This window comes from Ammospiza nelsoni, chromosome 28 (genome assembly GCF_027579445.1).
Source record: "Ammospiza nelsoni isolate bAmmNel1 chromosome 28, bAmmNel1.pri, whole genome shotgun sequence".
NCBI lineage: Eukaryota > Metazoa > Chordata > Aves > Passeriformes > Passerellidae > Ammospiza > Ammospiza nelsoni.
The window spans coordinates 3,959,269-3,973,857 of NC_080660.1; the positions used below are offsets into that span (position 1 = coordinate 3,959,269).

General features: G+C 58.3%; 1 pseudogene; it reads right to left on the reverse strand.

The window, feature by feature from the left end:
• Positions 1 to 606: 606 nt before the first annotated feature.
• Positions 607 to 6,857, reverse strand: LOC132084830 (Fc receptor-like protein 4; annotated as a pseudogene).
• Positions 6,858 to 14,589: the final 7,732 nt, after the last annotated feature.

Sequence of the window (14,589 nt, forward strand, 5' to 3'; positions counted from 1 at the left end):
GGAATGGGGTGCTGGGCCATGTAGATCATAGGGAATGTCAGTGTTGGGATGGGGGCTGCAGAGAGAGTGGGACATAAGGAATGGAGGTCCCATGTTTCCGTTCCCAGGGGAATGGGGGTGGCAGGGATGGGCAGTGACTGGGTGAGCCCATGGGTTGCAGCTCCTTCCCTGGGTGCTTCAGATTTTGGGGTGATCCAGAGCCAGCATCACCCCCACATGGTGCCGGTGTCCAGGGTGTCACCCCAGAGAGATTCTGAGCTGCTCTGGGTCTGTGTTCCCCAGCCTCCAGTGATTTTTCCCTCTCTTTATTCCATTTCCATCATTTTACCCCTCAATTTCACAACCGCCCAGTTCGTGCCTTGATGGTCCTTGGGGGCACCAGGAGCAGGGAACAGGCTGGGGGAAGGCCAGAGTGGGGGAAGCCCAGGCTGGGGGAAGGCCAGAGTGGGGGAAGCAGGGATGAGGGGACTGCAGGGAGGGCTGGGGAGGCTGTGGGGGTTGGGGGAGTGCAGCTTTTACCCCCCAACACTTTCACTTTCTGTCTCCTGCAGAAGAAGGAAAAGGCCATTTGAAATCTTTCTCACATGGGGGGGAAGGGTCCTGTCCTTAGGGGGCACATCCAGGGGGCTCCTGTCCTGGGGGGATCCTGTCCCAGGGGGGACACATGCTGGAGAAGAGAGTCTGGTCATGCAGCTTGACAGCTTTGGGGGGGTCCAGACTTCTCCTTCTTGCTCGTCCCCTGCTGGATCTGAGCCAGCAAGAGCAGCTGGGGAATGGAACCCAGAGCAGGAAGGAGCTCCCAAACTCCTGCTCCTTGAAGCCAGTGACCATCCAAATGGTGGGGCCCAGCCATGGCCCAGCCCCACTGCACAGGGATGGCCATTGCCCAGTCCTGCTCTAGCCAGCCCCAGGTGGCAGCCAGGACCTGAGGGTCCCCATTGTCCCCTTGGCTTTGATTCTGGCAGCTTTAGAGCTGCTGCAGAGGTGAGAATTCTGTGGGGGCGGAAAAGGGCTGCCTGTGGTTTGCACAGCTCTGCATGAAGGACAAAACTCAAAGACAGCTCAAGCAGTGGCTCTGTGAGGGTCTTTGATGGTTTTCAGAGCAGGGCTGGCTGGAAACCCCCCCGGCAGGGGCAGCTGTGGGGGAACCAGCCTGGAAATTCAGCAATTGATCATGTGTTGCTCTTGGTAAGGGACTGAGAGAACGTCAAAATTACTGAAAATCGCACAACAATATGCCAACAACCTTCCTGGGAACCTCCTTCTTGAACAAAATCTGCAGCCTTGAGGAACCTCATGGAAAGAATGCTTAGATTCTGACTTTGTCCACAAAAATAGAGAGAAAAGTGTGGAAGTATCGGTCAGTGGCTCTACCCGTGGCCGTGGTGGGGCTGTGGGGAGTGATCCTGTGTGGATTCCAGGGGTCTCCAAAGCTGCTCCATCCGTGCCCACCTCACCTGAGGAAAAGGCTGAGGGTTTGCAGGAATTGTGGTGTAAAGCCACCAGAGGTTCTGCTGTGGACCCGAGACCTGCCTGGGGTCAGGTGCTGCCTTCCTTCCATTGGGGATCATGGGGAGCAGTCTCAGGTGTTGTGCAGGGCGTGTGCCTGGCCCCAGGACACTGCTACACTGCCAGTGGGCACTGGGATCCAACCTGCTGCCTTGGCGGCTTCTGCCTGCTGCTGGTGGTGATGCTGGGAGCGATTGGTGCCCGTGAGTTTGCAAAAGGAGCGATTTCCCCTCCTGCCTCCCATCCGAGGCCGCCATGGCCCCTGAGGGGATGGAGCTGGACCGGGGCGCCCCCTGCTGGCCGGGAATGCTCCATGCAGCGCCCCCTGCTGGCCTGGAGTTCTCACTGCGGCGCCCCTGCTGGCCACGGTTGTAACTGCCAGAAAAATTAACAGCGCTGAGCGGGAGGGAAATTTCTGGGTTTGTGTTGTTTGTTCTTTTCTGCTTCATTAATTTCCCAGAAAAGAGCTGTTATTTCTTTTCCTACACTTTGGCCTGGAAGCCAGAACACATTTGAAATTAAAAAGAGTTTCTGAGATGGGTTTCTTTCCATTCCAGGAAGTTTTCCCAGTTTCCTTGGCAGATATTTCTCATTTAAATGAGTTGCCAACTACTGTGTTCCAGCGTGGATGCAACAGACACCCCATGAGCAGATAGGGTCAGGTTCTTGGCTACCTCATGCTCTGCCTTTTAAGCCAGTTGTGTCACCAAGGATCCTCTCCCCAGGTGACACTTCTGGTCACCTGGCTACTGAGGAGCTGGATTTGTCAAAGTGTCACGCTGTCCCCAGTGTGCCATGGCTGACAGATGATGGAAAGACGGGGCTCTGTCTCACTGAAAGCAAGGTCTGACCCACCCCTGCCACACAGATCTGTTCCAAAATGTCTCCAGACTTCAAATTTTTCCTGTCTTTGGCACCTCACCCTTTGCCATGGCCTGATCCCAAATGCCCTGGGCAAATGGGAGGCTCAGGAACATCCTCAAGGCCTTTGTTAGATCCTGGTGTCGGGAACATGGCAGAGGAGGGGTTTGGGACAGGGGACAAGAGAATCCAGAGCGTCCTGAAGGCCACTTTGGCCATCAGAGCAAGGAAGGTCCAGGGCTCTGCCAGATTCCTCTGGTGGAGGAAACGTGATGGGGGGGGAAGTGTTCGGGGATTGTTCTTTGTTGGTGGCTTTCCCTGGAAATCGTTCCTTGTGTGACAATTTTGAGTCTGAACCTTGTTGCTGTTGGTTTTGTTCTTTCATTGCTGATTCAGGAACTGTAAGACTTTTGGGATCTTTGTGCCTCCATGGGGAGCGGTAGGGAAAGGGGCAGCAGCCCCTTGCTTTTAGTGGCAATCCAGAACTGGAGAATCCCATTCCTAAAGCCCCACTAAGCTGAACAAACACCATCGCTGCCAGTTTAACCAAAAAGATGCATTTTGGACTAAATAAGAAGGAAATGGGTCCAGCGTCCCCTGGCACTGGGAGGAGCCTGGGGAGCCTTGGGTGTACTGGGATCAGTGGGAGGGGGAAAGGGGAGCACTGGGTGCCCTGGGCAGCCCCCCCTGACTCATGGTCATCACCCCAGGCAGGATGGGCCACCACGGGAGCCATGGGACGGGGACTCCCAGTGTCCCACATTGTCACAGCACGTTCCCATGGATGCCACTGGTGTCCTACAGTCGCCTGTGTGGTCCTGGCAGCTCTGCGTGGGTCACCTGGGGATCCTTGGGGGGGACAGGAAGAGACACCTAGCTTAGTGTGACACCCATGGATGACATGCCCATGTCCCCACCCATCCCCCATAGTCACACCCTGCCCCCGCATGTCCAGCCCCTTTCCTCACCTCCAGGGGATAAGGGGGTTTTGGTGGGTCCTATGGGAATAGGGGGCGTCTGAGGGGTGTCTGGGGAGGGGGTCAGGCAGAGTCATGGCTGGAACTCCCCACTCACCTGTACTGGGATTTCCTGCGAGCTGCAACAAAAAGAGGATGGGGGGATCGTGGTGTCCCATGGGCCCCAACCCCACCTGGGACCTTTAAATGCCCACTGGAGCCCTGAGCCCCCACCAGACACTGATTTCTACTGGATATCCCGGCCCCTGCACCTCAAAGCACCCCTGAGGAGCCTCAGAACACCTGAGCCACCCAGGTACTCCAACGCCCTCCCCAGGAACCCTTAACCCCTGAGCACCCCTCAAGCCTCAAGGAACCCCAAGAATGGAATGCAGGGAAGCCTCCAAACTGCTCCAGGATCCCTGAGGAGCTCTCAACATCCCTGCACAACTCTCCAACGCCTCCCTAAATGCCCCCAGGAGATCACAGTTCCTCAAGGCCCTTCCTGGGACAGACCAGAACCCTCCAAAAAGCCCCTAAACCTGTGAGCACCCTAAGCAAAGGTCATTGGGGGCTCAGTTTCCACCAGCTCAGGGGCTTTGGGTGATGCCCCAACGACCCCCCCAGTGTGTGGGGCTTTCCCCCCAGTTCCTGTAGGACCTCGTTCCCCTCCCATTGTCACTCACCCCGGTGGTGCCACCAGTGACAGCCCCCGATGACAGCCAGGAGCAGGAGCAGGAACAGGAGAGTCCTGCCGACATTCACAGCCACTGATGGGGACAGAAGGGGACACATTGGGGTCACCCTGAACTGCAGGGGCCTTGAACGCCCCAGTAACCCTGTGTGACCCCACCTGTGACCCAGGGCAAGCCAAGTGTCACCTCCAGGGCCCGCTCTTGGCTGAGTGCCTGGAACACACGGTGCCTGTCCTGTCCCAGCTGGTTGGGGGCCACGCACTGGTAGGTGCCTGAATGTCCCACATCGACGGCTCTGAGCTCCAGGAGCGGATCCTGGGCCACCTCCTGCCCATTGTGCAGCCAGGTGAAGGTGACAGGGGCTGAACCCACCTGCAGTGAGCAGCGCAGGGTCACATTGTCACCTGCACGCACCTGGTGTGACAGGGGACTGAGGGTGATGGTGACATTGGCGACAGGCACTGTGGGGACAGAGACAGGGCTGGCATCTCGCTAGGTGAGAAGGGGGTGCTGTGGGTGGGGTCATCCCCAACCCGAGGGTCCCGCTCACCCAGGACGGTGACATTCAGGGGATCACTCTCGGCCACGCTGTCCCCGTCGCTGACCCAGCACCGGTACTGGTCGCTGTCATTGTCCCCAACGTGGTGCAGCTCCAGGTGGGTGCTGATGCCCAGCAGTGCTCCTGAGCCCTCCCGGTGCCAGGAGAAGGACAGGGGACCTGTCCTCACAGCCACCTCACAGCTCAGCACCAGGCTGTCCCCCAGTGTCACCTGTCCCCCGCGTGGCTGCACTGACAGGGATACCCCTGGGAGTGGGACATCTGTGGATGGGCACAGAAGGGATTGGGGACCCAGGAAGGATGGGAGACACGGGAGGGAAAGGAAAGGATTGGAGGGAAGCAGAGAGGATTCCAGTGAGCAGAAGGGGACCCTGGGAGGCAGGTTGGGACCTAGGGACAATGGTGAGACCCCATGGAAAGGTGCAGAGAGCCAGGCAGGAACCACAAGAGAGACTGAGGAGCCTCAGGGAATGATTTGGGGTTTATAGATAGGCCGGAGGACCCATGGAAGGAAGGGAGAGCAGAGGGTGGAGCAGGGACCTTGGAAAGGGTGGGGAATCCAGGGAGGGATGGGGAGGACAAAGAGAGGGATGAGGGATCAGGAGGGGGAACTGGGCAGTCATGGGGGAAACCAAGAGAGACTTTTTGGGTGACCCAGGGAGGAGTAAAGAGAGGGATGAAGGATTCAGGCAGTGTTAGGAAATCCTTGGAGGATGTTGGGCTTCCCTGTCCCCATCGTTGCACTCACTGTGTACTGTCACTGTAACCTTCTTTGACACCCTCCACTTTGACACCACTTTGCTTACCCGGCCCTCACAGTGCTAGTTGCTGCTGAGGTGCTGCTGCAGAGGGGACAGGGACAGCTCGGTGCCATCATGGAGCCCCTCCAGTTTCTTTCCCTCATGGTAAAATGACACCGAGGTGACCGTGTTGTTCTGCCAGCTTCTGCAGCGCAGTGTCACCGTGTCCCCCTGCAGCAGCGTCCGTGCTGGCACCTGCAACACCAGCCCTTCTAGGGGACAGAGGGGTCCTGTCGTACCTTATGGCACTGAGACCCCCTATTGGGTGCACGAGGGGTCCCCAATTCCAAAAGGGTTCCCCCACAGTGGGATATTCTGGGTTGTCACCAGAGCAGGGGACAGGCTCTGGCCACACAGGAGGTGACCCATGGAGCGGAGACCATCCAGAGCCCTTGGGGTCCCCGCTGGTTCCTGCCTGGGGACACCTGAAGCCCTCTCACCATCTAAGACTCTCACAGCAGGGCTACGCCCGGTGCTGGGTCTGTCACAGGTGTAGGTGCCACTCTCGGTGACAGTGAGGCAGTCAGGTCCCTCCTGCCCCCAGCGCCGTCCATCCTTCTACCAGGTGGTGGCAATGGCGGTCCAAAAGCCCTGGCAGGTGAGTGTCACCCGGTCCCACCACAGAGCCGGCCTCCAGGGGAGCTCCACCAGGAGCTGGGTGGTCTGGGCACCTGTGGGTGACAGGGGACACCAGCCTGCCAGGGCCAGCGTGGGGCTGGGACAGCAGGGTGGGGCCATGGCATCCCCCGAGGACTCACCAGCAAGGCTGAGGGTCTGGGCTGGAAGGGAGAAGGGACAGGGCTCAGTGAGGGTGGCACTGCAGGGAAAACAGCACAGGGGCAAGGGGTGTGGGGGCTGTCCCCAAACTGCCCCTCTGGGGAAAGCAGTTCTTGTAGGAAAGTGTGTCAGAGTGGTCCCCAAAAGATTTGGAGAGGCAGGGGAACATGTCTGTGTCACAGCCACCTGTGCACCACATCCCTGTGGCACAGACACCTTGGGACCATGGACACTGAGGCCATCGTGGGCTGAGGCAGAACATGGGGACACAGTGGACACCCCGAGTAAGAGGACACCGCGGACACAGAACATGCTGGCCCAGGGGCTGCCCACCAGCTCATGATCCCATCGCCATGATCCCATCCCCATGGCCACATCCTCACTGTTCTTGTCCCTTTCTGTCCCTGCATCCCAGTTCCCTTGTCCCTATTCCCAAAGCTACCTGAGCCCAAAGGTGCCAGTCCCCACATTCCTGTCCCCCCATCCCAGAATTCCTTCTCCCTCTTCCTGTCCCCAAAGCCACCCTACATCCCCAGTCACACCAAGGTCCACTGTGGGTAACATGGACTGGCTCTGCTGGCATTGGGGACCTCAGGGTACCCTGCAGCCCCCCTGTGCCCCCTCCCCTCCTCATCCCAGGGGTGTCAGGCCCGTGCCCAGGGCACTCACCCCACAGGAGCAGTGCCACCTTCCCGGCCATCTGGGTGTCCCCAGCCATGTGCACTGGCTGTCACTCGCTGCTGTGGCCACCGCTCCCCTGGCTGGCAGCGTTTCGGATGAAGGGGAATAAAGCAAGGTCATGTCCGTCCCCAAGTGTAGGTGGCCTTTGGTGGGGGCAGGGTGGCCAAAAGCTGGGCACCGGCTGGAGATAAGGTTGCATAATCTGGGGACATGGTGGCGGATGCTTTTGCCAGGAGTGGGGGGCTCAGGGGATGTGGGGAACCAAGGATGGGTGTCCAGGAGAATGGGGGTCAAGGGGAATTGTGGTCTCCATGCCTGGGGGCATTCAGGGATGGGCGTGCTGTGGGATCAGGGTCCCCAGTGATTTGGGGTCATGGCATGTGGGTGCCAGGGTTGGGGGTGCAGGGGGAAAAAGGGGACCCTCGGGAATAGGGGTTGTGGGGGAAGAAGCAGCCCATGGGATGGGATCAAGGCAATGGTGGTGCTGGGCAATGGCAGTCCTGGGATGGTGGTCCCTGGGGCGGAGAGACCAAGGCAATTTTGATCTCATGTTTAGGGTTCCCAGGAGAATGGGGATGTCAGGGATGGGGAATGGCTGGGTGGGCACAGGGGTCACAGATCCTTCCCTGGCTTCCTCAGATTGTGGGGTGGCTCAGAGCCTAGCACAGCCCCCACCCTGGGGCACCCCAGGGCTGTCTGGGGATGCTCTGGGGCTCTGCCCAACTCATCCCTGGGTCAGGTTCCCAGTTTCCTGACTCAGCCATCCCAGGCAACACCTGATGCCCTATTGGTTCAGAAAAAATTACACATCTGTAGAATAAAAGCAAAGATCTTTCCCACACAATTTTCCCCCTAATATAGAACATACTCAGCAAAAATCAAACCGACAAGGTATAAAATGCTCAGGTTTGTAGAATTCTTTTAAAAGTTTCTCACTCAACAAGTCACTCACAGTAAAAACACAAAAAAATCACAATGAAATGAGTCTTTTTGGTTCCCTGTAGGAGCCCATTGGTGCATTTCCCAGCAGTGTTTGCTTGTGGATAAAACAGGGTGTGGAATCTCCCTGACTGTCCAACAGCTCCATGTGATTGTTCCCTGCCTGCTGGGCAGCAACCCAGCCCTGAAGGAAGCCTTTTCTTGGGCCATATTTAGGAACTCTCCCCATTTTGCTCATTCCCACCCTGAAACTTGATTGACTTCCCTTAAAGGAAGGGAGGAAGCTCTGTCCATCCTTGGGACAGTGCACAGGAATCTGTGGAAATGCCTGTGTGTGCCTCAGGGTCTGATTACCTGGTAAATCCACTCCAGCCTGCCCTGAATTCCCCTGCCTGGGCACTCCCCGCTCCTGCTGCGACACTCCTGCTCCCCAGCCCCTCGTGTGCAGCCCCTGCACAATATTTCCACACTTTTCCCTCTCCTCTGGTGTGCACATCCAGAACCCAAAAATTCTTTCTGGGAAGTTCCAAATAGCTGCAGGTTTTGTTCAAGAAGGTGGGTCCAGGTCAGGTTGTTGAGCAGATTGTTGTCATTTTTGCAGTAGTGCTGGGTCTCTTTCAGTTCCTTAGGGAGAGGGACAAAATAATTAATTGCTGCATTTCTGGACTGGTTCGCTTGCAGCTGCCCCTGCAGGGGGGGTTTCCAGCCAGCCCTGCTCTGAAAACCATCAAAGGCCCTCACAGAGCCACTGCTTGGGCTCCCTTTGGGGTTTTGTACTTCTTGCAGCAGCAAACCACAGCTCAGCTCATCGTGTGGGGGGGCCTTTTTCCACCCACAGAATTCTCACCTCTGCAGCAGCTCTAAAGCTGCCAGAATGAAAGCCAAGGGGGCAGGGGGGACCCTCAGGTGCTGGCTGCACCCTGGGGCTGGCTAGAGCAGGGCTGGGCAATGGCCATCCCTGTGCAGTGGGGCTGGGCCATGGCTGGGCCCCAGCCTTGCATTGACAGGGGTCCCCAGGATGTGCCACCCCTGGGACAGGCACCCAGCCAGGAATGTTCTGGGACATTTCTGGAACTGCCACCCCTGGGAACAGGACCCCCCATTATATGACGTGTCACCCCCTGCGACAGGATCCCCCAGCTGAACTCCAGAGGAGAGACCTTAGAGCACAGAAGCCCCCTGTATGTGCCCCCCCAGAAACAGAGAATGCCCCCTTTTCCCATCTGACTCTCAGCACAAACAGCCTCTTCCCTCTCCTCCAGGACAAAGGAAGTGAAAGTGTTGAGCAGGCACAGCCCAGCACCTCCATCCCCCAAATACTCCTCACCCTTCCCTGCACCCCCTGCTCCCCATTTCCCCCCTCTCCTGGGTCCCCCAACCCGTTCCCTGCTCAGGTGCACCCCAGGATTTCTGATCCAGGAACCGGGGGTGAGGGAATATGGCAAAAAGTAAGAAGAATAAGGAAAAAAGAGAAATAAGGAGAGGAAAAAGTCAGGGGCAGGTGAGGGCACAGAGGTCGAACTACCCAGGACCCCCATGCAATGCCTGGCCAGGAAACAAACACCCCAGGGGTGATTATGCGGGGCCTAGCCTCACCCCAAAATCTGAGGCACCCAGGGCAGGAGCTGTGACCCCCATGTTCCCTCCCACACTGCCCAACCCTGGCACCCCCATTCTTCTGGGACCCCAACCTTGGAACCCAATTTCCTTCAGCCACCCCTTCCCTGAGACCCCCATCCCTGGACTGCAATTCCCCAGGATCTCCAATCCCAAGGAACACCATCCCAGTAATTCCAGTCCCTGGGACACCACTGCCCTTGGGGACCTTGATTCCCCCAGGACCACCATTCTCACAGGGTCCCCCTTTCCCCTGGCACCCCCATTTCATGATCACAAATCCCAGGAGGCCACATTGTTCTGGGACCCTCATCCCCAAGTCTGAGTCTACCCAACCCTTGGGACCCCCGTTTACCTGGGACCCCATCCCTGGGCACCCCATTCTCCTGGACACTCATCCCTGGCTCCCTACACAGCCTTAGACTCCAAATTGTGGCAACACAATGTCCCCACCATGTCCCACCATCCCCCACCATGTCCCCAGATTATGCAGCCTTGTCTCCAGCCTGTCCCCATCCTGTTCCCACCCTGCCCCCACCAAGGGCCACCTACACGTGGGGACAGACGTGACCTCGCTTCCTTCCCCTTCATCCGAAGAGCCGCCAGCCAGGGGAGCAGTGGCCACAGCAGCGAGTGACAGCCAGTGCACATGGCTGGGGACACCGGGATGGCCGGGAAGGTGGTGCTGCTCCTGTGGGGTGAGTGCCCCGGGCATGGGCCTGACACCTGTGGAATGGGCTGTGGTGAGGCAGAGAGTGGTAGGGAGGGGGCACAGGGGGGCTGTGAGGTCCCCTGAGGTCCCCAATGGCAGCAGAGGCAGAGCAGGGCATGGAGCTCAGTGTGAGCAGAGATTAAGGGTGGCTTTAGGGACAGAAATAGGGGAACTGGGATGTGGAGACAGGAGAAGGGGGATAGAGATGTGGGGACAAGTATGTGGCAGAAGGATCCTTGGGGCTTGGGAACTGTGGGGATAGGGAGAGGGGAACAGGGATACATGGACATGCAATGGGGCCATGTAACATGCAGATGTCACCTGGCCATGGGGAAAGGTGCCATTGGAATGGGATCATGGGCATATGGCCATGGGACTTGGCCGTGGGGACAGGTGCTGTAGGGGTGGTGGAGGTGGGCAGTGCAAACATAGGGTTTCCACAGTGTCCCCATGACCCTCACCCAGCCCTGTCCCTTCTCCCTTCCAGCCCAGACCCTCAGCCTCACTGGTGAGTCCTCGGGGGATACCAGGTCCCCACCCTGCTGTCCCCAACCCTGCAATGGCCCTGGCAGGCTGGTGTCCCCTGTCACCCACAGGTGCCCAGACCACCCAGCTCCTGGTGGATCCCCCCTGGAGGCCGGCGGTGCTGTGGGACCGGGTGACACTGACCTGTCAGGGCTCGGGGACTGCTGGTGACACCACCTGGTACAAGGATGGGCAGCGCTGGTGGCAGGAGGGAGGCAACAACTTCACTGTCACTGAGAGTGGCACCTACACTTGTGAGATACCTGGAAGTGGGTGCAGCCCACCCGTGAACGTCTCAGATGGTGAGGGTAGTTTTTGTCCCCAGCTTGGCACCCACGGGAACCCCGAGGATGCTGGATGAGCTCTATTCCATGGGTCACCCTCTGGTGTGACCAGAGAGTTTCCCCTATACAGGGGGACATCCCAGAGCATCCCACTATGGGTGGACCCTCGTGTTGAAATTGGGGAAACCTGGTGTGCTGGCTTTGACCCAATATTGGGGTCCTGATGATGTGATGGCATCAGGAGACCTCCTGTGATATGACGGTACCCCTCTGCCCCCCAGACCAGGTGGTGCTGCAGGTGCCAGCGCGGGCACTGCTGGAGGGGGAAACGTTGACACTGCGTTGCCGGTACAGGCAGGAAAAGTCGGCCCCTCCGGTGTTCTACCACGAGGAGACGGAACTGAGACTGCTCCACAATGGGACCGAGCTGTCCCTGTCCCCTCTGCAGCTGAAACACAGCGGCCGCTACCGCTGCAAGGCCTGGGTGAACAAAGGGGTATCACAGGGATGGGAGGAGTCAGTGCCGGTGACAGTGACAGTGCATGGTGAGTACCTCACAGCCGCCACCCCGACAGCCCCATAGCACCTCCCCAGGGATTCGGGGTCACTGTTTCCAAAGGCCCCCATTTCCTTTCCTGAGCTTGTCTTGGGACCAGTGCTGGAGGGTCCCCCCGAGCCCCCCCAGGGGTCCCCCCTCACTCTGAGCTGCCTCAGCACCCCCAGCCCCCTACGGCCCCGAGCCCCTCTTCCTGTACCTGTTCTACCAGGACGGGCAGGTGGTTGGGAGCACACAGGGGTCCCCGCAGCTGCTGGTGCCCGCCGTGGGGGTCTCCCACTCAGGGAATTCCAGCTGCCATGTGCACTCCGAGGGTGGGGCCGCGCGGAAGGGCAGCACCCGGCTCCGCGTCACAGTGCACAGTGAGTGCGGGGATGGGCACAGGGAGCCCTCACAGCCTCCTCTAGTCCCCTTTCCTGGGCATCTCCATGTCCCCCGGACACCATGCTTGTGTCCCCCGCCTCTGCCCTGAGTCCCTTCACCCCTCTCTGGTGCGACCCCGTCCCCAACATCCCCCATCACACCCACCCCCCTTGTCCCGACCCACCCACACCAGCTGCCAGCCCCTTCTGTGCTCTCAGCCCCATCTCTGTCCCCACAGTGCCTGTGGCCAATGCCACCATCACCCTTGGTACCCTATCACACCAGGTGCGTGCAGGTGACCCTGTGACCCTGCGCTGCTTGGTGCAGGTGGGCTCAGCCCCTGTCACCTTCACCTGGCTGCACAATGGGCAGGAGGTGGCCCAGGGTCCCCTCCTGGAGCTCAGGGCAGTCGATGTGGGACATTCGGGCACCTACCAGTGCATGGCCACCAACCAGCTGGGACAGGACAGGCACCGCATGTTCCGGGCACACAGCCCTGAGCTGGCCCTGGTGGTGACAACTGGCTCACCCTGGATCACAGGTGAGGTCAGAGGTGGGGTCACCAGTGAGTGCAGGACCCTTGGGGTGATGGGTGATCCTGATGTGTCCCCCTCTGTTTCTTGCAGTGGCCGCAGGGGTCGGTTGGGGCCTTTTGTTCCTGCTCCTGCTCGTGGGTGTCATTGTGGCCTGGCACCAGTGGCACTGTGTTGGTGGGTGACAATGGGGGGATGAAGGTCGTGGAGAGAGGTGGGAACGCGCTTGAGAAGGGGGGCCATAGGGTGGCACACACAGCCCCTAAACTGGGAGAGGCTGAGCCCCGAATGACCATTGCTCAGAGCCCTGGGAGCTGTTGGAGGGTCCTGCAGGGATGTTGGTGATTCTATCAGGGGTCTCCCTCTCTGCCAGGCTCAGGGTTCTCGGGGCTCAGGGTGTTGGTGCATGTGGGGTGGTTCAGGGATATTCGTGGGGGCATCAGGGATACTGGGGGGCCCTGGGGAGAATTGTGTGTCTGGTGGTGGTTCAGCATTCCCAAGGGTGGATGGGGGCCCCTGGGTCTCCAAAGTCACCCCTCCAGTTTTCCTTTGCAGATGCCAGGAAGCACCAGGAAAGGTGAGTGCAGCCTCCAGCCATCATACACCTTTTACCCAAACCCCCAGCACCTCCCATCCCCTTCCACACACCCCCTTATTCCCACAGGGCCCCCCCAGACCCCCTGGCACTCCCAGTGGAGGATCCTCAGGCAACATACATGGAGCTGCAAAGGCAACCATGGGAATGCAGCGACATCTATGACAATCTACACCAAAAGTTGTGATGCTCTGGGAAGTAGGAGGCACCTGGTGACATGGGGGGTGCTCCCTCCATGGCTCCTGTGGTTGCCCATCCTTCCAAGGGAGGTGGTCATGGCCCAGGGGGAGGCTACACAGGGCACCCTGTGCTCCCCATTTCCGCTCCCAGTACCCCCAAGGGCTCCCCCATCCCTTTGCTCGTACCTGCAGGGGCTACCCAGCCCCATCCAAGTGCCCAAGTACCCTCAGGGACTGCCCCATTCTCTCCCCACAGTGCTTGCAGTACACCCAGGCCTTCCCCATTCTGCCTCCCTCTACCCCTGTCCCATCCCACTGGAAAAGGGGGAGTTGGGGAGGATTCTTGCTGAAGGGTTTCTCAGATGGAAATGAAGCAAAAAAGTGGCAACATTATATCTGAGAACTGTTTATTGATAAAGGATGGTAAGGGTTATTATCGAAGGGGGAGAGAAGAGAGTAGAAAGGAAAAAGGATAGAGAGAGAAACAGAAGACAGGGACAGCGTTACCTCAAGAATCCCGGGCGCTCTGTGACCATCAGCTCGGCAGATGGAGTGTGTGTGCTGCAAGCCAGGGCGAGCCCACATGGCTTTTGTGAGTGGCTGGGCATGATTTCCAAGGACGACACCTGCGTGTCTCTGGCATGGGCGAGCGATGGCTGCAGGCTGGCTGCTGCGGGCCGGCTGCGGGCTGGTGCTGCGGCACTGATGGCTCTGGGCTGGCTGCCGCGGGCCGCGGCTGCGGTGGGCAGGTGCAGCAGGCTCGGTGCTGTGGGCAGCATGGGAAATGCAGCAGAGGCGGCGGGTGGGTACAGGCAGCATCTGCTCCATCAGGGAAGCAATGAAGGAACGTCCAGGATGAGCAGGAATGAGCTGCCTCATGGAAGCAGCAAAGCAGGAAAGAATGGATAGAGGCAGGGGAGAAGGACCATTGAAAGAAAAGGCAAGGGAGGGGATTGTCGATGATATTTTTACCAGATGTCCAGGAGGAATGATGCATCTGACCCCATCTTATCAGAAGGGTTATTAAGTATTTTATTATACTATATTATTCTATATTAGATAACATTACATCTAAACTGAATCTGCCAAGCACTCAGCTGCACTCCACTGCACACAATCTCATGACTGTCAGCCCACAGTCCCCACACACACACACCTGGATTCAAATGGTCAGTGAATCAAAACTCTCACATCAGAATCCAATCACCAATTCCCTTCAGGTAAACAATCTTCCACAATGCATTCCACGTGTGAACAACACAGGAGCTGAAAATGAGATAAGAATTGTTTGGATCATTCTTTGCCTCTCCCGCTGCTTCTCTCAGGTTCAAATAATGTGAATCCCACAGTGGAGGACGGCCAAACTGACCCTCTGAGTGAGCCCCTGACCCCTGTATGAAACCTAAAGCAAAACACTCGTGTTTTCTCAGTTATCTGCTTTTATTGGC